Genomic DNA, 23,604 nt, shown 5'->3' with positions numbered 1-23,604 from the left:
CATGAGGTAGTGCCTGGGTCATTGCATGAGTACATGAGTAGTGACTGGATGATTAGAGTGCTACAAGGAGAGTGCATGGTGATTTTAAAACTGTTTTGGTTTTGGCGGAGTGATTGGATAAGTACATGATGCTGGATGGGTGATTGGAGGAGTGCATGGGTAGTGACAGAATGATTGCTGGAGGGAATGGGTAATACCTGGGTAATTGGAGGAGTGAATCAGTAGTGTGTAGATGGTTAGAGGTCTGCATGGGTTTTGCTCAGGGGATTGTAGCAGTGCATATCTTAGTGCCTGGGCCATTGCATGAGTACATGGCTACTGACTGGATGATTGTGAACTGCAAGGAGAATGCATGGTGAATTTATAAGTGCTTGGGTTTTGGCGGAGTGTTTAGATAAGTACATGGTCCTGGATGGGTGATTGGAGGAGTGCATGGGTAGTGACAAGGAGATGGCTGGTCTGTATTAGTAGTGCTCAGGGAATTGTAACAGTGCACGTATTAGTGCCTGGGTCATTTCATGAGTACTTGGGTAGTGACTGGATAATTAGAGTGCTGCAAGGACAGTGCATGGTGATTTTATAACTGCTTGGATTTTGGCGGAGTGATTGGATAATTACATAGTGCTGGATGGGTGATTGGAGGAGTGCATGGGTGATGACAGAGGGATTTCTGGAGTGCATGGGTACTACCTGGGTAATTGGAGGAGTAAATTAGTAGCGTGTAGGTCTTTAGAGGTCTGCATGGGAAGTGCTCAGGGGATTGTAGCAGTGCATGTGTTACTGCCTGGGCCATTGCATAAGTACATGGGTATTGACCGGATGATAAGAGTACTGCAAGGAGAGTGCATGATGTATTTATAAGTGTTTAGGTTTTGGCCGAGTGAGTGGATAAGTACATGGAGCTGGCTGAGTGATTGGAGGAGTGCATGAGTAGTGACACGGAGATGCCTGGACTACATGAGTGGTGCTCAGGGAATTGTAGCTGCATGAGAAAGTTCTTCGGTCATTGTATTAGTACATGGGTAGTAACTGAACAATTAGAGTGCTGCAAGGACAGTGCATGGTGATTTTATAACTGCTTGTGTTTTGGCAGAGTGATTGGATACGTACATGATGCTGGGTGGGTGATTGGAAGAGTGCATGGGTAGTGGCAGAGGGATTGCTATAGTGCATGTGCACTACCTGGGTAATTGGAGGAGTTAATCAGTGGTGTGTAGGTGGTTAGAGGTCTGCATGGGTAGTGCACAGGGGATTGTAGCAGTGCATGTGTTAGTGCCTGGGTCATTGTATGAGTACATGGGTACTGACTGGATGATTAGAGTACTGCAAGGACAGTGCATGGTGAATTTATAATTGCTTGGGTTTTGGTGGAGCGTTTGGATAAGTACATGATGCTGGATGGGTGATTGGAGGAGTGCACAGGTAGGGACAAGGAGATGGCTGGTCTGCATGAGTAGTGCTCAGGGGATTGTGCAGTGCATGTTTTAGTGCATGGGTCACTCCATGAGTACATGAGTACTGACTGAAAGATCAGAGTACTGCAAGGAGAGTGCATAGTGAATTTATAAGTGCTTGGGTTTGGATGGAGTGATTGGATAAGTACATGGAGCTGGCTGGGTGATTGGAGGAGTGCATGGGTAGTGACAGGATGATGGCTGGACTGCATGGGTAGTGCTCAGGGTATTGTAGCAGTGCATGAGTTAGTGCATTGGTCATTAAATGAGTGCATGTGTAGTGACTGGATGATTCGAGGGCCACATGTAGAGTGCATGTTGAATTTAAAAGTGCTTGGGTTTTGGCGGAGTGATTGGATAAGTACACACATGTCACATCAGGCCCGCCTTCTTCCTTCACCACTGTGCAAACGTGCCCCCTGGCGGGTTTTAAGTTGGGGGATTAATTCCCCTTGAATCCTGAGGGTCCCTGGGGGCAACCTAGCACACCAAGTACCTCCAGTAAGAGCCACAGAGCTGTGTTGCGGAGAGGTGGTCCGAGGCCATGCCCCTTTTTACACCTCTCTGCAACGCAACTCTGTGGCACTTACTGGACATACCTTGTGGGCTAGGTGGCCCACAGGGACTCTCAGTATCCAAGGGGACTTAATCCCCCGACTTAAAACGTGCCACTGGGCATGTCTTCACACTTGTGACATCAGGCAATGCCCCCTCCCTGCACCACTGTGCAAACGTACCCCCTGGTGTGTTGTATATTGAGGGATTAACTCCCCTTGAGACCTGAGAGTCCCTTGGGGCCAACTAGCCCACCAGCTAACTCCAGTAAGTGCCACAGAGCTGCATTTCAGAGTGGTGTAAAAAGGGGGGGGTGGCTTTGGACTACCTCTCTGCAACGCAGGTCCCTGGCGCTTACTGGAGGTACCTAGTTGGCCCCCAGGGACCCTCATGATTAAAGGGGAATTAATCCCCCAACTTAAAATGACCAGAGCAAGATAGATAGGTAGTGCACTACTATAGTGTCAAAGGACAAGTAGAGAAACAGAAGTGCAGTATTTTGTATAGGATTTTGTTTGTTAACGGAAGTGACTGTTGTAGTCTCTGAAGAACCAAAACAAAGGAGAGGACACTGCAAGTGAACCTGGGTAAGTGTGGAAGGGCCAATCACCTCCAGGGGAAAATGATAGCCAGTCACTCAGGCCTCAAACATTGCAAGCCAATCATCTGAAGAAGGTTCCCACATTGCAGTTCGACACACACTCCCTCACTTTCTGCTTCTACATGAACCATCAGTCATCCCTCACAATCATTCAATGATCAGATCACTCATTGGTGCAGTGGTTACCTGTTCAAATCCAAGCACGGTCGTATGTACACTATATCCCCTTTGATGCAACCAACAGATTAAAATTCGTCAGTCTTGTAAATCAAACAGTTTTCGCAGCCATCCTACATGATGAACAACATTTGAAGGATCATAGAAGTGGACCATACAGGTTAATTAATTTTTGCTAAGTAAGTTTGTAAAGGCCAATCAGTGACCTCCAGGAAAATGATTATCACCCATTACTCAGGCCCCAAACATTGCAAATGAATAATCTCAGGCAAGTTCCCTTCCCACATTACATTTAAACACCCTCCCTCACTGTCTGCTACCACATGAATCATCATCACTCATACAATCACTCACTTACTATTGCAAAAGTTGCAGTTTCCTCTTCCACACCAAGCACAGGTAGTTTAGGTATTAGGAATTCATCATTAATGCAGGCAACACATTCGAATTTGATGTTGGCACTCTTGTAAATCAACTATCTTCTGGAGCAGACCGGTTAGTGCTAAGTGATGCAAAAAGGAAAAGGCAATAGGCATGTGAGGGCGTAATAGGCAGGAATTTTCTCTAATTTCATGAAGGAAATAGGAGTTGTGAAGGCTTCTTCAATGTACAACAATCCAGCAGTATATGTGACTCAAAAGCGGTGGGGCAGCATAAATCTGACACAAAAATTTTAATGTTTCACTAGCTTCTCTTTATTTGTTGCAAAGATAGAAGTTTGATGAGATATAATTAAAATGTTCTATGGGACACTGGCATAATTCGTCCAGGTAGTAGATTCTGTCCTCAAACTGAAATGGTTCACCAAGAAGTTGGTCAGCTACAACACACTAGAGTCTGACCAATCGTTCTCCTCCTCCTTCTGTGCTGTTTCAGGAAGGTTTTAAATGTGTGGAACGGAATGCTGGTTCATATTGATCATAGTCAATCTCTCCATGTTTTAAGGTGAGAGACTGTTTCTTCTCACTGTAACAACCAACCCAGATGCACTGAACACATGGTCAACAGACACTCTGGCTACTGTCTGCTACCACATGAATTTATAGGTGGGTAGTAAGGTCTCTGCTGCGCAAAGTCTGATGGTTTAGATCTCTACAAACAAGTCCGCAAAATTTGCATCAAAGGGAAGTTCAAACAGCCACCACCCCATGCTGTGGATTTTCAATTGCAAGCAATTGCTAAAGTCTAATCAAAGGTTGGTTCCCTGAGCAATGACAATCAGTATAAGTCTATATAGCATAAATATTTCAAACATGAATTCATAGAAAGTACTAGTGTCTAGTGTTCATTCAAAATCTTTATTTTTCAGTTTCCGTAGTCTCTCATGGAGGACTTGTTAAAACACAGATTCCATTCTTGGGTCATACAGCCAACACGTGTTTCGTCTATGGTACCATCAAACACATCTCTAAGAGTATTTTAAATGTAACCTCCACCAAAAGAAAAAAGAATGAACAACGGAAACCGGGAAATAGTAAAGGTCCCCAGAATGTGCACAAAGCGTACCAACCACCAAGGGGTAGAGAGTAGGTGAAACATGACTTACAATAGAGAACATCATATCATGAACCAACAAACTATTTCCATAAACAAATATCAGCCAAGAATTAAGATTATAATTCTTAGAACTACAACAGCACTCTGTCGTGATCATGACAGACACCAAAAATATTCCAAATTAGCAATCATTCCAACGGACAGCGTGTCCCAGACTTCTTCTTATTTAATATCTCCTAACACAAGAAGGACAAACCCGTGGTTAGGAACTCCTTCTCAAATGCTTATATTGTCTCATGGGTCCAGTTTTTAAGGCACTTAAATTGCTAATTGCTCATTTGGAATATTACCCTCTGAAATCAGAAGCACCTTTCTTGGCATATGGTGAGCGATTTTACTGATGCATTAAGTGAGTTAGTGTCTATGATAATATTGATTTTTGCTGATTGGAGGTTTGTTCTTCTGCTTCCCCCTTAGATTTTATGGATTTATGGAGACATTGATGAATTAAGGATTAACTTTATAGTAACAGTTGCTTAAGGATAGTAGCTTATAAGACATTTTTTCTTATAGCATGGGTGTCTTTTGGTGTCTGTCATGATCACGACAGAGTGTTGTTGTAGTTCTAAGAATTATAATCTTAATTCTTGCCTGATATTTGTTTATGGAAATCGTTTGTTGTTTCATGATATGATGTTCTCTATTGTAAGTCATGTTGTACCTACTCTCTACCCCTTGGTGGTTGGTACGCTTTGTGCACATTCTGGGGACCTTTACTATTTCTCGGTTTCCGTTGTTCAGTCTTTTTCCTTTTGGTGAAGGTTACATTTAAAATACTCTTAAAAATGTGGTAGATGGTGATGAGATTGTATATTTGTTTATTACAGCCCTGAGGAAGTCTTTATAGAAATTGTAACCATAGACGAAACACGTGTTGGCTGTATGATCCAAGAATGGAATCTGTGTTCAAACAAGTCCTCCATGAGAGACTACGGAAATTGAAAATAAAGATTTTGAATGAACATTGGACACTACTACTTTCTATGAATTCATGTTTGAAATATCTATGCTATAGAGACTTATACTGATTGTCATTGCTCAGGGAACCAACCTTTGATTACCACATGAATCATCATCACTCATACAATCACTCACTTACTATTGCAAAAGTTGCAGTTTCCTCTTCCACACCAAGCACAGGTAGTTTAGGTATTAGGAATTCATCATTGATGCAGGCAACACATTCGAATTTGATGTTGGCACTCTTGTAAATCAACTATCTTCTGGAGCAGACCTGTTAGTGCTAAGTGATGCAAAAAGGAAAAGGCAATAGGCATGTGAGGGCATAAGAGGCAGGAATTTACTCTAATTTCATGAAGGAAATAAGAGTTGTGAAGGCTTCTTCAACGTACAACAATCCAGCAGTATGTGTGACTAAAAAGCGGTGGGCTGCATAAATCTGACACAAAAATTGTAATGTTTCACTAGCTTCTCTTTATTTGTTGCAAAGATAGAAGTTTGATGAGAAATAATGAAAAAGTTCTATGGGACACTGGCATAATTAGTCCTGGTAGTAGATTCTGTCCTCAAACTGAAATGGTTCACCAAGAAGTTTGTCAGCTACAACACTAGATTCTGACCAATCGTCCTCCTCCTCCTCCTGTGCTGTTTCAGGAAGGTTTTAATTGTGTGGAACAGAATGCTGGTTCATTTTGATCATAGTCAATCTCTCCATGTTTTAAGGTGAGAGACTGGTTCTTCTCACTGTAACAGCCAACCCAGCTGCACGGAACACATGGTCAACAGCCACAATGGCTACAGGACAAGCCAGATACTTTATTGCTAGCCTGCTAAGCTATGGACATTGGTGCATCTTCCAATACTAATTTGTCAATGGGTTTCGATTCACATAGACCTCTTTGGATCATCCAGATACTCCTGGAAAATCCTTTGAATGGTCATTGGTGCTGCCACGTGCTCAGCCACTTTTCCTATTGCCTTTACGCTGCACTTGAGCCCTGCTGATTGAAGCCACTACAAAGCAGTGGTTGGCTCCCGTCCTTCTGTTGCTGTTGTCACTGGAGTTTATGTTAATGGTATTTTGACTGCTGTGAGACAAGACTGCCCTCTCTGGGAGAAGAAGGCAGCTCCCCTGCCATTTTTCTACCAGGTCTACGGCTTCCTAAACAATCTAAATCCTTGTATTTTGAAACATCCCCTTCAGAAAAAGCAATGAAGGTAGGCAGAATATTGCTGTACCATGAATCAAGTAGTGTGGCATTTGATTATGCCCCAATTGTCCACTTCCATGGTCATAGCTTTTCCAAGTGCATCCCTTTCTCTTTGAATGTCATTGTCATTGATCTGTTTGTACTGCTCAAACAGATGTTCCAACATGTATCATGTCGAGTTCCAAAGTGTTTGCACCTCCTGTATCAGGGCTTTAACTGGTGCTCTATCATTACACCGAATACTCTGCAACTTATTTCGGACTTTAAAAGAATGCCTGAAATGAGTGCAGATTCTTCTGCAGGTGGTCAGTATGTTGCTGACTATGTCTTCTTTTTTTAGAAAGTATTGCACCACCAGATTGATTGAATGGTCCAAACACAGGACCCCGAAATGGCATCCATGTGACATGGACTTGACTATGTTACTGCCATGGTCCATGGCATAAAACCCAATTCTTAGTTCTCTGGGTTGCAGCCATTCATACACCTTGCTGTTACATTCATCTAAGGTTTTTACAGCTGTATGTCATTTCTTTAAGGTGAAGATGGAGACTTTTGCATGCCAAGAAATGTTCCTAAAACTTTCTTGAGGGCCAAGACCTGCATATATCTTTTGTTTACTCCCGTGAAAGAGATCCGTTTTGAAGTGATGCACATGTAATCAGTTGCCTGTCAACTGGTTCACAAGTCTGTCATCAGGTGGATAGTGTAAACAACACTTTGCTGCAAAGCTTGTTATGTTATGTTATGTTATAGGTTTGTTGAGCGCGACAGCTGCCCCAGCAACGGGGCGTCCCGGCGCTAAGAACCATAGCACAACCTACTGGGGGGGGGTAGGGAGAGTAGAGACTACATGAGAGGGAAGAGGTGAGTTTTTATTGCTTTGTGAAAAGCGGACAGATTGTCAAGGCGGCGGATGTGGAGGGGCAGGGAATTCCATAATTTTGCTCCCAAAAGTCTGAAGGAACGACCCCCGATACGGCAGAGCTTCGTGCGGGGGACCACTACTAAGTGTTGGCCCATGGAGCGAAGATTGCGTTGGGGGGTGTAAGGTGTTAGCAGCGATCGGAGGAGTACGGGACCATCAGTTTTAAGGATTTTGAAAGCAATGGTAAGTGCCTTAAATTGAATACGGGCTTCCACCGGGAGCCAGTGGAGTCTTTGTAAGCTGGCTCTAGCAGAGCACCTTCTGGGAAGGCCTATAATTGCTCTGGCCGCTGAGTCTCTGTAAGCTGGCTCTAGCAGAGCACCTTCTGGGAAGGCCTATTATTGCCCTGGCTGCTGAGTCTCTGTAAGCTGGCTCTAGCAGAGCACCTTCTGGGAAGGCCTATAATTGCTCTGGCCGCTGAGTCTCTGTAAGCTGGCTCTAGCAGAGCACCTTCTGGGAAGGCCTACAATTGCTCTGGCCGCTGCATTCTGAATTCGCTGAAACCTGGTTGTTTCGGCTTTGTTAGCGCCTAATAATAGGACGCTCGCATAGTCCAACCGGGCAAGGATGGTGGATTGGACAATGAGCTGCCGTGTTTTGGAGTCAAAGAAGCCTAGAATGGGATTAAGGCTTCTCAGCAGCCCAATGCATGTGGCTGCTACTTTTTTAGTGTGAGTTTGGTAGTTCAACGAGGAATCTAGCCATACTCCTAGGTTTTTGACCAGAGATTTGGGAGGGGGGGATGGGGCCCAATAAGGGGGGCCACCAGTGATCATTCCAACAACTGGTGTTCTTGCCCAGAAGTAGCACCTCGGTTTTCCCTGCATTCAGTTGTAGGCAGTTTGCAGTCATCCAGTTGGCGATTGCGGCCAACCCATCCCTAAATCTTGTGGCAGAGACCGAGGGCATATCAGTAAGGGTGATTACCAGCTGTGTGTCGTCGGCGTACGACACCAGCGTGAGATCCCATTCTTTGGCCACTGCCGCAAGGGGCTACATATACAAATTAAAAAGGGATGGACTGAGGGCAGAGCCCTGCGGGACTCCTTGGCCGATAGCATGTGATTGGGAGATAAATAGGGGGGCTGACACGCGAAAGGATCTGCTCGTGAGAAACGATCGGAACCACTCGAGTGCCAGATCACTGGTCCCAATGCTTTCCAGGCGACTCAGTAGGATATTATGGGAGACCGTGTCAAAGGCTGCGCTGAGATCGAGCAATATCAGCGCAGCACTCTGACCGGTGTCCATAATCCTCCGGAGGTGTTCAGTGGTGGACAGAAGGGCGGACTCCGTACTATGTCCAGGCCTAAACCCGTGTTGGGAGGGGTCCAAGATGTTATTTTTGGCCATATGGTCAGTGAGTACGGTGTTCGCATGGGCTTCTGCTAATTTGGACACCCAAGGGAGCAGAGAGACGGGCCTGTAGTTCTCCGGCTTTGTGGGGTCTAGATTGGGTTTTTTAATAATGGGAGTGACACAGGCCTGTTTCCAACATATGGGTACTGTAGCCGATGAGAAGGAGAGATTAAGGAGCGTGGCCAAAGAGGGAAGAAAGAAGTCCAGAGCTCCTAGAAAATGGGCTGGTCTCATGGGATCTGAAGGTGCACCGGTTTTCACTTTTCTGCAGAATTTAGCTAGGTCTTCAAGAGTGATAGCTGGCAGATAGGTGAGCCTGGGACCTTTCAATGAGAAATTGGGGGGGCTAGTGTGGTCAGAAGGGATATGTGAAAAGGTGTTGTAGATCTTCCTCACCTTTTCTGTAAAGAAAGTGGCGAGGTCCTCGCATTGCTGAGTGGAGGAAATACACGAGGCAAGGTTGCCACTGTTTTGTAGTTTTTGGACCAGTTTAAAAATTGTTTTCGTGGGGTTGGAGCTGGAGTCAATTTCCTTGGCATAGAAGGATGCGCGAGCAGTGCGTATAGCTTTATGATATGACTTGAGTGTGGCCAAATAAAGAGCTTTGTCCTTGTCCCTATAGTCTTTCCTCCAATGACGTTCCGCTCTTTTGCATTCCTTTCTAAGAATTTTCAAGTTCTCGTTATACCATGGGTTAGAGGGGGTGCTCCGTCCTCTAGTCCATTTGGCAGGTATGATAGTGTCGAGTCCTTTGGTGACCCAATCCTGAAAGGCGGCATATGATGTGTTAATGTCATTTGTGATTTCAAAGTTGGGTTCTCCTAAACTGGCAGGAAAATCCATATTCTGGAGTTTGTGCCAGGGCCGTTTAAGACAGGAGGCGGACAACGCCCTGTTAGCTTGGATAGCGGCCGGTATCACAAATGTGACAAGGAAGTGGTCAGTCCATCCCATGGGTTTAGGAGGATCTGGTCTGGATTCCGGAATATTAGTGAAAACCGGGTCGAGTAGGTGACCAGCAGAGTGAGTAGGGAATTGTGTCCAACCAACTGCAGCACATCGTGATGCAGCACTAGAACACCAACTCTGGCAAAATAGATCCAACTTGGTGCTTGACATTTCAGGCAGATGACTGCTCAAAATTCTAAGAATCCCACTCCTTCCACAAAAGAAAAAGGGAGGAGGTCCAGCGCTAACATTTGTGCCAGTTTCCCATTGTACAAACATACTGTTGGGTGGTATCTCTCGTAGGGTCCTTCCTGCCTAAACATGCTCATTATAGTAGCCTGGATTTTCTTCATCCCTGGGGCAACTGGCACAGGAGTCTTTCAAGAAGTTTCAATCAATCAATCAACTGTTTTTTAAGTGCAGCTACTCACCTGGATGGGTCTCAAGGAACTGGAGGAATGGGGGAAACACAGCTCCTAGGCGTTCCCAGAGTATAGTCAGAGGTCAAGTTGGTCAGAGGACTTCCCTGGCCTTTTAGGGTAAGTGCAGTGTCAGTCGCTCATGACGACTTGTCGAAGAGCCAGGTCTTGAGGTCCTTTGGGAACTTGGAGAGATTTGGTGTCTGGCAGTGGTGGAGAGGGAGGTTGTTCCATGCCTTTGCCAAGAGGAAGGAGATGGACGGACCTACGGTTCTGGACTTCTTGACGCATGGTACCATGGCGAGGAAAAGCTGGGCTGAGCGGAGGTGGTTGATGTAGGTGGGGACAGTGTTGTGTAGGGCTTTGTGGGCAAGGGTGAGAAGAGTGAAGGTGATTATCTTCTTGACAGGGAGCCAGTGTAGTGCTGCAGGTGTTGGGTGATGTGTCAATGGCGCAGTAGGTTAAGGACTAGTCAGGCTGTGGCGTTCTGGATGTTGTGGAGTTTGCGGGTGAGGTTCTTGTTGATCCCAGCAGTGCGTTGCCGTAGTCCATTCTCCTGCTGATGAGGGCATGGGTGATGGTTTTCCTATTTTCGAGGAGGCTCTAGTACAAAGTTTTCCAAATGAGGCCGAGGGTGTGAAAACAGAAAGAGGGGATGGTGTTGATCTGGTGGTCCATTTTGAGTCCAGAGTCAAGGAAGATTCTGAGATTGTTTGCATGGTCTGCTGGTGGTTGTATGTTCCCGAGGGCCACCAGGTGTCATTCCAGGCATTGGATTGTGGGCCTATGATGAGTACTTTCGTTTTGTCTGTGTTCAGTTGTAGGCAGCTATTCCTCATCCACCTGACAACTGCTTTCATTCCTTCTTGAAAGTTGTGTTTTGAGATTTTGGGTTCGTTGGATAGTGAGCAGATGAGTTGCGTACAATATGATGTTGAGGACTTGTGATTTGAGGATGGAAGCGAGGGGGGCCATGAAGACATTAAACAGAGTAGAGTTGATTGAGGATCCTTGGTGGTCTCCACAGGTGGTTGGCATGGGCCCTAAGATGAAAGGAGGAAGTCTGACCAGCTGCGTTCTGCCGGAGGGGAATGAGTAAATCCAGTTGAGGGCTTTGTTCCAGATTCCTGCATTGTGGAGTCTGCTGGCTAGGGTGTGGTGTGAGACTGTGTCAAGGCTGCAGAGAGGCCCAGGAAGATGAGGGCTACAGTCTCTCCTCTGTCAAGTAGGGAGCAGATGTCTTCTGTCACAGCAATGAGGGCGGTTTCTGTGCTGTAGATCTTCCTGAAGCCTAATTGGGAGGATTCAAGGATGTTGTTCTCGTCGAAGAAGGGGGTGAGCCGGCTGTTGGCAGCTTTTACAATGACTTTCGCTGGGTAGGGAAGTATGGAGATCAGTCTGTAGTTCTTGAGATCAGTGGGGTCCGCCAATGGTTTCTTTAGGAGAGGCTTGATCTCTGCCGGTTTCCAGGGATCGGGGTAGGAGGTGGTCTTGAAGGATAGGTTGATGATTCTTTGAAGCTCGGTGGCGATGATGTCTGCTGCTCTGTGGTAGATGTGGTGGGGGCAGGGGTCCGTGGGGGCTTCGGGGTGGCTTGTCCTCATGGTCTTTAGGGTGTCTTCGATGCTGAGGGCGGTCCAGCTGTCCTGTGTCGGATGTATGGCACAGACAGTGATGGGTATGGGATCCTCGTGGGATTGTTGTTGTCGAAGTTGTCATAGATGGTCTTAATTTTGTAAAGAAAGAAGGTGCTGAGCTTGTCGCAGAGGTCCTGGGAGGGAGGGATGTTGGTGGTCTTGCTGTTGGGCAAGGCAATCTCTTTGATGATGCCAAATAATTATTTGCTGTTGTGTGTGTGGGCGGGGTTCCTGTCCTGTAGTGCTTTCTTCCTTTAGAGTCTGATGAGTTTGTGGTGGGCAGATGTGGCTGTCTTGTAGTTGTTGAGGTTCACTGGGATTTTGGAGTTCCTCCATAGTTTTATGAGAAGTCCACTGCTTTGTCTGGTTTCCTGGAGTTTGATGGAGATCCAGCTGGCCTTCTTGGCATGAGGTGTGAGAATTGGGCCTGGTATATGCTGTCCACATGTTATAGTGGGCACCTTGCACCAGTCCAAACAACCCCTTCTTGATGATAGGTTAAAGACAACTTTTATTGAAAGCTATCCTAGTGGTAGCTATGGAGCGCAGCCTTCAGGCTAAGTCTTGAAGGAATGTAAAGCAGCTTGTTTTAGTCTATTATCTCTTGAGTGGCTAAATGAAAGGAGACCACACCAGGTATATATATAAAATATATGTATTTATTACTAAACACACCCCTCTAGTCTCTTTAAGAGGCTAGAGGCAAAAGCACAAAAGTTACTTCAATTATAACATTAAATTAGCACAATACACATTAGGCCCTAGGGGCGGAACAAACCATATACTAAGATAGTGTTATAAGAACCACGACTTAACTAGACACAAGGCCTAGAGCCTGTAGAATCGCTGGGACCCCAAGACACCACCCAAAGTAGTGACACAGGGGACCCAAGGGGGCCATGTGCAGGGTGAGAACACAGCCGCAAGCTTCCATTAGCTTCTATGGGAAAAGTCGTGGTTAGATTTTTAAAGTTTAAGGACACTTAGAGGTGGAAAAAGGAACAAACCCTTTTAGGCTTAGATGGTTCTAGGGCCAACACCCACGGGAGCACCAGAGTACTTGTGTTACCTCACCCAGGGAAGCCGGGTGCATAGGTGTCAAATGGTGTCGGGTCGCGTCGTCGTTTTCAATGGCAGGAGATTGAAAAGTTCTGATGCCGGGAAGAGGAGAAGTGTCCGAAGAGATCCAAGCCTTGCTCAAAGATGTGAAGAACATGAAAGCAGAGGGGACAGAGTCTGGGTCACTTTCCAGTGACCAGAGGCACGAAAGACAAAGGCCCACCAATGTTGGGTGCTTCAGGTGAGAAGAGGGGAAGCTTTACTCTTCAGCCACGAGGACCAGGAGGTGTTGAGGATAACTAGGAGCTGTATTCAAGCTGTACCACAAAGGATGTCGAGTGCTGCAGTGCCAGTGCCCAGATTGGACACAACAAGCCTTGGCAACAGCAGCCCATGCAGAAAGAGAAGAAATGCTTCGGTGTGGACCAGCAAGATCCAGGGCACTCTCCAAGCAATGGAGAGTTGGGGCACGTCTGGAGCAACCAGGGAAGCCCAATTAAAGTAAGAGTTGCCTTCACCAGGACCCACCAGTCGAAAGACCAGGGATCGCGAAGGAGCCTCAAGCGAACACACAAAAGGCGGGCTCATGGAACACTCGTGGAGTGTATGCAAGCAATCTTTGGTAGAAAAGGTCCTCAGGGCCTGAGCTAAAAGTAACCCAAAGCACAGCCTCAAAGGCCGTCGAGAAGCTGATGCACTTGCAAATGTGCGTGGTGACCAGGAGGTCTGGTTCCACGTTACCCACGACAGCTACGAGTCTCAGCTTTGCTAGGAATTTGGGTCGGCTTCACGGAAGTCTAGAAATCTACCTCCTGTGATGCAATTACTTTAGAGTCCGGCAGGAGCTTCAGAGATGCACACCAGCCAGATGCTTCATTTGTGCCTCCTTTACTCCAAGGGAGATTCTTCAGTCATCTGGGATCATGAGAGCCTGTTTAGAGGCACGCGTCCGAGGACTTTAACTGTGGCATCAATGAGTGATAGAGGGCGATAGCAGTGAGGGTTATTCCTGTCCCTTTTCTTAAAAAATCGTGACAATGAGTGCCGAGGACCACAAGATTTTAAACCCTGGTTAAGAAGGACCTCTATTTTGTTGTGAAAAAGGTCCAGAGGGATCCCATCGGGGCCAGGGGCCTTGTTCCATGATAGTCACTCGATGCCAGGTCTCACCTCATCAAGATGGAAAGAAGTAGCTCTAAAACTAGATGGAGAAATACCAACCACAATAGGTTCATCACTTTAACAATGGTTATACACACTCTCAAAGTGGTCCTTTCACTATTCTGGGGTGATATTATGAACTAGTCCTGGCTTCTCTGGGTCTATATAACAGGGGCTGTTAAAAACCTTCCAAAAAAGGGTACTATCCTTCTTTTTGCATGCTTCTGTCAGCTCCTCCCAGGCTTGTTTCTGGAGGAAGCGCTTTGCCCTTTAATGGCCCCCTTATAATTACTGCAACATGTTGCCACCCTGGCATTGCCACGTGGGATCTGTTTAATGGCCTTCTTAAGTTGAAGCAAGGCCCGAGAGCACTCACTGTCAAACCATTTAGGCGAATCAGAGCTAACAGTAGCTACCGGGACTGTTAGTAAACTGGCGACTGATTGGGCAATTACAATAAAATGCATATATGATTTCTTCTCCCAATACTGATAGATCTAAACACTTAAAAATCTCCTGCTGTCTCAAACTAAAAAGTGCTTGGTTAAAAACAATAGTATTCACCTCAAGCGTTTCCCTTGATTAGTTGCGACCAGTGAAGCCACGGTCCCCCTTCGGGCATGGTCCATCTGCCAGGGAGCTCAAGCAGCAAATTCAGGGTATTGAGGTCACTAAAAGGACTGTGCTGAATTTTGAAAGAAGATACAAACCACTTCAGGGCGGGGAGATGAAAAGAAAATCAAAAGTTGGAGCTGAGCCCCTCCCTTTATAGTTCTGCCGTGAAAAAAAATCAGAGCATGACACCCCCAATGTGTATGGATTAAACCATACGTGGCTAACAAAGTATTCAGATCATGTCTTTCCACGGAGTATTCCATGTGCAAAGCATCCCTGATCGTGCATGTGGCCCACTCATGTGTTTTCGATAATAACTGCAAACAAAGATGGCAATTAAAATCACCAACTAAATACAAATCACCATGCTGAAAACCTTCAAGGCTTGAGGGACCATAGTTCTTTTGTTTTGCGTTGTAAAAATTAATTAAAGTGAAACAAAATGATTTACCCATCACAATTGTCAGCCATTGTGCAATATTAGAATCCCACTTTAAATACTTCACAGCTCCACAAAGCCTCCAATCTATAAAAAAATCATTTATCCACCCCCAGCTCTTCCCATACTTGACCCTACTGCCGGGCAAAAAAAGGCTTTATAACCCTCAAGAAAAAGGTTGCTGTCGGTCTCCAATGTCTCCTGGACACAAATAATGTAATAAGATCTAATAAATTGGAGCCATCTTTCATTCCTAAATTTTGCGCTAGCCAGGCTACATTCTAGGAGATGATGTTTAAGCTCAAATTTTCCCCTCCTCCCAGATGAATCTTAAGAATTTGCTTGTTAGAGCCCGGAGCATGAAATTAGCCCCCCTTCTACTCACTTCCAGACTAGGGCGCATATCAACAACAACCGGCGATAATTATCTCTAGGCGCACTTAGCGCTAGGATAATTATCGCCAGCTAGTGTGAATTTTTATCGCTGAGATAGCGTGCTATTAGCAACGCTTATCTCAATAGCGATAAAAATCCTCACGCTAACAGGCTAACGTGAGATTATCGCTGGAAACCCAGCGATAATCACACGTTACCTTGTTGATAGGGACAGACAAACTTAGCCATGATATCCTCCTTCCATAGGATATCATGGCTAAGTCAGAAAAATACCAGACGTAAAAAAGCAGTGTTAACCGCGGTTAGCGCTGCTTTTTTTGTCTCTAACAGGGTTAGCGACATTCTTGATAATAGGAGAAATGTCGCTTGGCGACATTTCTCCTAATTTTTTACTCTGGAACGCCCCCTTTGCATCTCATTAGAGATGCCCCACAGGAACATATCAACAGGGGCTGTATCTCTGCTTTTTTGGCTTTAAAAGCCAAAAAAGCAGAGATAAAACTAGCACCCTATCAACAACAGGGTGCTAAAATGCAAATTGGCATGTTAGCACCCTTTTACTCTACGCTTCCCCTTGCATCTCTAATGAGCAGATTTGTTTCCCGTGACTTTCTTGATGCTGGGGGCCTCCCCATTCTGCTCCCTCTACAACATCAGAGATGGCCTTGCTCGAGCTGATAGTGTTAGTCCTGCTGGGTCTAATACTGGGATCTCTGTATCCATCAAAATGGCCACACGGGGTTCACACGGTGAGTTTTGAATGGGCACATCTGCTGATTCATCACACGGGAGGGCAATTGGGCCAACCAAATCCAAAGCAGGCCTCCTCTCTGCTCTGTCAATGTCAGCAGAGATGGCCCCCAAAGCTTTTGTCAGGAATGAATTGATTGTCATTCTCTTCCTTACCTCTGTGGGGCTCACATATACTACTTTCCTTTTCTCCATTGTACCCTACTTTGCACACACCTTCAGGCAACCAGATCACAAGGGTTGCAAAGGAGTGGGTTATCCCTCCCGCAGTAACCCAATGCCCAATGACTACGAACAGGTAATCGTGACTTCCCCTGATATGCCACTGTTTATTCCAGGGTGTCTATATCCACCAAACGGGCCAGAGAACAAAAGGAACAAGGTCCCCTAATGCGCAAAGCAGAGATGCCATCCTGCTTGGTACCTCTTATACACAACAGGCGCTGCTGACGCCTCCCGCCCGCTGACACAATACATGAGAGTCCCATAAGAATCAATGCACATCAATGGACAGAACCCTCAGTAGACGGTGTGTCACAAGTGTAAGAGGGGGCCAGCCTGGCGACCTCCGGTCAGTGATGGGCGTCCCATGCTACAGGGCTTCTGGGCTTCAATGATGCGCCTCCAGGCATGATGGGGGATGACGTGGCCTCGATGGAGCCTGGGGGCCGAAGTCCAGCCTGGCTCATCCTGTTTGGCACCCTGGGCAGTGGGGCCTCTGGGCTGCAATTAGGCACCTTCAGGCGCAACAGGTGATAACATGGCCTCGATGGAGCCTAGGGGCTGAAGTCTTCCCGGCTCATCCTATGTGGCATCCCGTGCAGTGGGGCTTGAGGGCTGCAATTTTGCACCTCCAGGAGCGACGGGGGAGGTGACGTGGCCTTGATGGAGCCTGGGAGCAGAAGTCCAGCCCGGGTCATCCTGTTTGGCATCCTGCACAGCGGGCTTCTGGGCTAAAATTATGCACCTCCAGGCATGACGGGAGATGATGTGGCCTTGATGGAGCCTGGGCTCTGCAGCCCTGCCTGGCTCGTCCTGTTTGGCAATGTAGGAGGCTGCTGCTCTGTTAGGTCACTCCCTGTAGAGAGATGATATGCTGTTAGGGTGTTGTAGAAGGCTACTGCTTTGAAGGGACACTGTGGGAGGCTACTGCTCTGTTATGGCATTAAAGGAGGGTGCTCATCTCTAAGGGCACCAGAGGAGGGCACCTCTTCTTTATGGCACTGTAGGAGGCTGCTATTGTGTTGGAAGGCAGCTAAGCTTTTTGAACATGGTTGGAGGGTGTTAATCTCCTAGGCCACTGTTGGATGCTCCTACTCTGCTGTGCATCGTAGGGGGCTGCTATTTTGCAAGGGACTGTAAGGGACTACAACTTTGTTAGGGATTGAAGGAGACTTCTATTCTGCTATGGTATTGTAGGAGACTCCCACGCTGCTAGGGATGATAAGACGTTATCGATCTTTGTGCACTATAGGAACGAGTTCTTAATTCCAGCTTATGTAGCAGGTGGGGCTAAATTAAATTAAATTAAATTAAGAATTAAATAATCGGGCAGGGTGTGACTGGTCCTGAATGAAAGAGGCGTGAGGAGACTTCAAGACTACACAGTGTTGGTACTCGGCAATCATGGTCAGGATTTTGTCTCAGTTAAACTTTAGTTTGTTTTAACTTTAACTTAAGACCAAGACTTAAGATCATCAACTTTTACTTCTTAGACTTTGACAAAGAGTAAGAAAAATGGTGATAAAGGGACAAAGCAGGGATGAAAAAGTAAATGAAAGAATGGAATAAAGGGACAGAGTGTGACTGGTCCTGAATGAAAGAGGCGTGAGGTGACATCAAGACTACACAGTGTTGGTACTCGGCAATCATGGTCTTGGATTGCTTGTGTTTCAGTTCAGAGGGGACCTGGCTTGGCAGCTCAGGCTGGACTATTCATATTGAAACAGGACAAATGCCGACTTGCATATGGGTGGGTCTAATGTAAAGAGGCATGGTGGGCAAATAAAATGGTTTTGAATGCCACCCCGAGAGATTGCAAGTGGTTAGTCTAATGGCAAACATTCCTCCCATCACTTTTTGTGTGTGTGGTATTTGGCAATCCCAGAATTGGTCACTGGTCTGTGAGAGTCTGGGAAAAACCTTAAGCATCAATATTTGACAAATTAAACACTAATAGGAACATGCTGATCTTTTGAGGCGATCCAGGAGAGTGTCCTATGACACAGCGCTCGCTGGCTCTGAATTGTTGTTCGCTGGTTATCCGGTCATTTCACAAGCCTTCACATCATAGAGTTTTGTAAAATAATATTATAGTGTAATTTGCTGAGTTTGGCGATTGTATTATTTTATGTATATTTGTTGTTGGCAAAAAGGCTAGAGTGTTTTGAATGAATTAGATAGTTGAGCGCAGACAAGAAGTGTTCGGCGTCAGGTTAGAAATGTTGCTCAATAAAAACACTAAGGGGGACATTTACTATGGTTTTGTGTTGGATTTGGGTCACTCTAAGGCAGGCACCCTTTCACTTTGCTGCGAGGGTTTCTGAGTTTGTGCTGGGAAGCCACAAGGGCCCCAGTGCAGGTATAGAGCTGAAGAGCATTGTATGTTCATGGATATGATGCGTTGCGGCTCTCCCGTTCACTCAGTGCAACAAGTTGCCTTGCCGTGTTGCGTTGTGTGAATTGTTAGTAAATATGCCCCGAATGTCAGACTCTGTTTGTGTTCCATAACACTTTATACATATATAGGTTCTCTAAATGACTGTTCATGCCAAACTAGTTGTTTCTCTGCTCATCCTGCTGAGTCGACACTAGCTTCCAATGTGTTCCTTAAATTGTATGTTTCTCTTTTCTGTCAGTCCTTTGAAGCATCTGAACACATCTTAGGGCCCAATGTACTACCATTAGGATCGCATTTATGAAATCATTATTGCTAATGTATAAAACTCATTGAGTTTCATTCAGAGTGGGCCACAAATAGACCTACCTCATGAATATTAATAAGGTAGGTGGAAATTTGCAACATGTTAGAATCAACACCATCCCAGGGATGGTGGCCTACTGAGGTCAGTAGACCACCATGGCTGTGATTGCTTTTAAATAAAGCAGTTTTTTTATTTCTTGAAATGCAACCAATTTTCCTTAATGAAAATGGATTTTTGTAATATGAAAAAATGAAACATTTTAGTTTAATTTTCTAAGAATAGACAGTGACCTTTGCCTGCTCTTAAACATATTTCATTTGCATTCTCAAAGGCAAAAGTGTCCCTTGGGGACCACTTCCCCTTTGGAATGGGTTACCACCAGTTTTAAACTGGTGGTAAAGTATTACTGTTTTGTGATCAGAATTCATTCACAAAACGGTAATAGATACCATATTGATTCAGTATTTGGAAGGGACCCCTAAACACAGCCCTTCGAAATACCAAATCACAAACACAAATTGCGATAAAGTAACAGAATTTTTGCTGTTGTACATTTAAAAAAAAATATTTGTGTGGTTGTAAATGGCCGATTCTACAAATCGGGACATTTCTGACAACAAAAACACTTTGTACATCTGGTCCTAGGTGTTTCCCCACAAAACCTCAAAATGAATAAAATAAATATATATTAAAGAAGTCACTGTCAGAATATCTCAGTGGTTAGAGGTAAATCAACCCGGGTATTTTTTCAACCATCAATCTGTGATCAAGCACTGCCCTTCGTATCTCTGTGATTACTTCTGCATGAAGAGAACACATTCAACCACACCTCCTTCTTCCACAAGTAGTGCATGGCCACATCCATTGGCTCTTTGCAACCACTCCCTGCCACACTGCCCTCTTCCACATGTAGTGCATGGCACAGCCATTGGCTCTTTCTAGTCAAGCCCTGGCACACGTATCCTAGCACTGCCCACTGAATGGCTCCATTTATTGACTTAATGGCCTGCCATCATGACTAACACCTGTGACACCTATCGCTTCAATCACACCCGTCTGCCAGGTACACGCATCCAATGCCCCTTCAACTGCGGTGGTGTGGTTGCTTCCACAGCTGTCCATCTTGTATCAACAGCACATTCACTGCCTCAAACCTAGCGCAGCACCTCATTCACTGCATGCTCTGTCTGCATGACTACACCTAGAGAATTGCAGCTACAACAAGGTGCATTGATGTGGAACCTTTATGACCTCTGCCCACCAAACAGGCTTTAATCACAACCTCAAGTGCACCAATGTTATGTCTATCAGGAGAAGCTTAGTCAGGGCCTACTCACTCTGTTGTAGGCATTATTGCAAATGTGTGGTTATTTATTTGCTGTGTCCTCTCTCTATTTCTCTGTCTTCTTCCAGTTACATCATTACATGAGGGATCTTCATTTCAAAACTTCCTCTGGTGATGAAGTCTACTTTGATGATGGAGGGGATCCACCCACACACTTTGACTTCTCCAGCTGGATTTATTACAGCCCCAGTAATGCTACAAGGATCAAAGTGGGAAGCTTCCATCTAAGCCCTTCCGGGGAGGAACAGTTTGTCATTGATGACCGAGCCATTCATTGGCACCCCGACTTTAAGCAGGTAATGGCTCCTGTCTGATTTGGGAACAAACGTGGACAAAGGTGAGAACCATATGGATGTGAAAGAACAATAATAATCAACTAGATAAGTAATTGTTGCTTCATTGTGAGTTTGTGAAAACAAATCACAGTTCAGCTGTCATACTAATCTCTCAGGGCATCATCTATAAGAAAATGATGCAGCGTGATGCGCAAGCCATTTAGCTGCACCGTGCTGCATCATTTTCAAAGCACCAAAATGTGTAATTTTAAAAACAATACGACACATCTCTGTGCTTTTCCCTGTGCCGGCACATAATTGGCTGTCATGCGCTAGCATAGGCACCCATGCATCATTTTACTAGGTTGTCTGTGCTGCGGGAATTATTGTTTTTGTGCACCTTCCTGCACAGAAATAAACATCAATGGCATTTTCCTCTTTCTATGCTTTCTTCAGAATGAAATACACAGAGAAAGAGCAAAAAGGTAAGAGAAAAAACAAGGAGAAATAATAGTATTTCTCCTCATTGTGCCTCCTTATGGCTCCCCTGGGGATGTGTAGGATTCTTGATGTATTCCCAGTTTTACAAAACGTTGAAAAACTGGGAATGCATCAAGTTCCATGCCTATTGCTTGAGAACACCCACATCTCTACCCATGGAATGCCCCTTTCATGCAGAGCAATGCGTGAAAGATACTCATATAAATAAGGTCATGCAACTCATGCAGGGTGACTTTAAGTGGACTTGTAAATATGGCAAGCCCATATGGGCAAGCTCATTGCGCTGAAGGTGCGTTAATAAAAGTGAAGCACCGGTGGCACAATGGACTTGTAAGTGAGGCCCTCAGTTTCCCTGCCCCATTTAGAGGTGGAGCAATGTGGGGTTTCTACCGCTAGAGCATACATTCCAGGGCCATTGACTTTTGTTTTTCATGAAAATAGCTCATGGAGTATAGTTTAAAACACACAAGACATTTTTTTATTGTGCATGAGCTCCTGCCTTCTGAGAAAACACCATTTAGCGGTGCTGCACTACCCTATGCCAATTAAAAGGGCAGGGAAGCACCATATTTATGAATTATGGTGCATTCATTCCTTTCTCCCTGCGCTGGTGCTTTTTCAGCAGCCTAGCTCCAACACAGGAACCCTTGCACCATGGTGCAAGGGTGCCTCCATTGCAGGCAGGATTTATTTTGTGCTGGAAGGGTGACTATTCTGCACAAAAATAATCCTACAAGGTGTTTTCCTCTTTCTATGTGCGCTTCATAATGCAGCACCTCTGCAGTGGATACTCTGAAGGATCACAGGTCCCCGCCAGAGGTCTCTAAATGCAAGTGGCGGCACTTTATCAGAGGTGCAGAGACTGAGCCTGTGCTGACCTCATGGGCCAGCAGGACAACCACCTCCCTCTAAATGCCGGTTGTGACGTGTGCAGGATTGACAACATTTGCATGACATTGCTAATATAATCAAGTTTACAAACCACATACAATGGTTATTGTTGAGAAATTAATACACCTTATTGCCCCGGCAAATGACTCTTTAAATGAGCCATTTGCAACTGCATCCAGATAAACATAATTACATCATTTTAATCTTTAACTATGACTTTTATTGCTTTTCTAATATTTGTGCTACAGTAACTGAGCTACTTCTTTAGTTGTTAATCTTTTGTGATATACCATAGATCAGAAGATTTTATATGTGTAGGTGGAGTCAAGGTCACGGTGGGCCTGCTCACATCTTTTGCAGAGATTCACCCAAGGAACCAGATCCTCAAATGTTTTGGGAACAAGAAATTCTGGCAGTCGGAGTTGTAGGAAGGTTGTGTAAAGGTGGTGTAGAGAGGTGATTCATCTCTCAGGGCATGCGGATAAGGTCCAAGAACGATCCTTTGCCCCATGTGGCTGGAAGTAGCAGCTTTATATTCAGTGTAATCTCTGGAATAGGAGGTGTTGTGGGCACTGGTCACTGGCACGTCAGGGTAGAAGTCTTCCAAATCAAATACTGAGGTGCTGTTGTCTGGTTGGCTTCCCACAAGATCTGAGTAGACTGAGACAATGTGGCTCCATGCCTCAAAGACCAATCAACAAATCCTTATTACACTCACAATGTTAAGCTTAGCATCTGGATTGGATGCCAGGCAGCATCCTTGTCCAAATAAAAGAGGATGACTAGCCATGTGGGGCTACCAAACACAAACAATCACTACTGCACCTTGGAATAGAGATACATGTTATGTTCTGTTATGTTTTGATATGTTATACTATGTGATGTTCTGTTAATTTGTATAGTGCACTAATCACCCATGAGGGTATCGAGGCACTTGAGCAGACATGTTGGTAAGTAGTCCCTGTGATGTTATTCAATGAACCAGCTCTTCAGCCTATAGTGGATTTCAAGAAGTGAGGAGGAGGCTCTGATGTGATGAGGGAGGTAGTTTCATGTTTCTGTGCAATGTAAGAGAATGAGCAACCTTCTGCTCTGCTTTTGTTGATACGTGGGATGCATGAGAGTGAGGCAGAGCATAGGTGTTTGGCAGGCTGGTGGAAGTGCATGCGACTGTTGAAGTATGTTGGTCCAGTGTTGTTTAAAAGGCTTTGGATATGTGCATGAAAGGCTTGAATTAGCTGTGCTTGTGCATGGGGAGCCAGTGAATCACTTTGAGGTAAAGGTCGATGTGGGTGCGGTGTGGGAGGTTCAGTTTCAGTCTTGTAGTGGTGTTCTGAATGATCTGAAATCTGTGTAGATGTTATTTGAAGATTTCAACATGCAGTATGTTGTCGTAGTCCAGCCTGCTAGTGAACTGTATTTGTCATAACAGTCCATCTGGT

Source organism: Triturus cristatus, chromosome 10, assembly GCF_964204655.1.
Source record: "Triturus cristatus chromosome 10, aTriCri1.1, whole genome shotgun sequence".
Taxonomy (NCBI): Eukaryota; Metazoa; Chordata; class Amphibia; order Caudata; family Salamandridae; genus Triturus; species Triturus cristatus.
Note: the sequence above shows the minus strand (reverse complement) of the source record.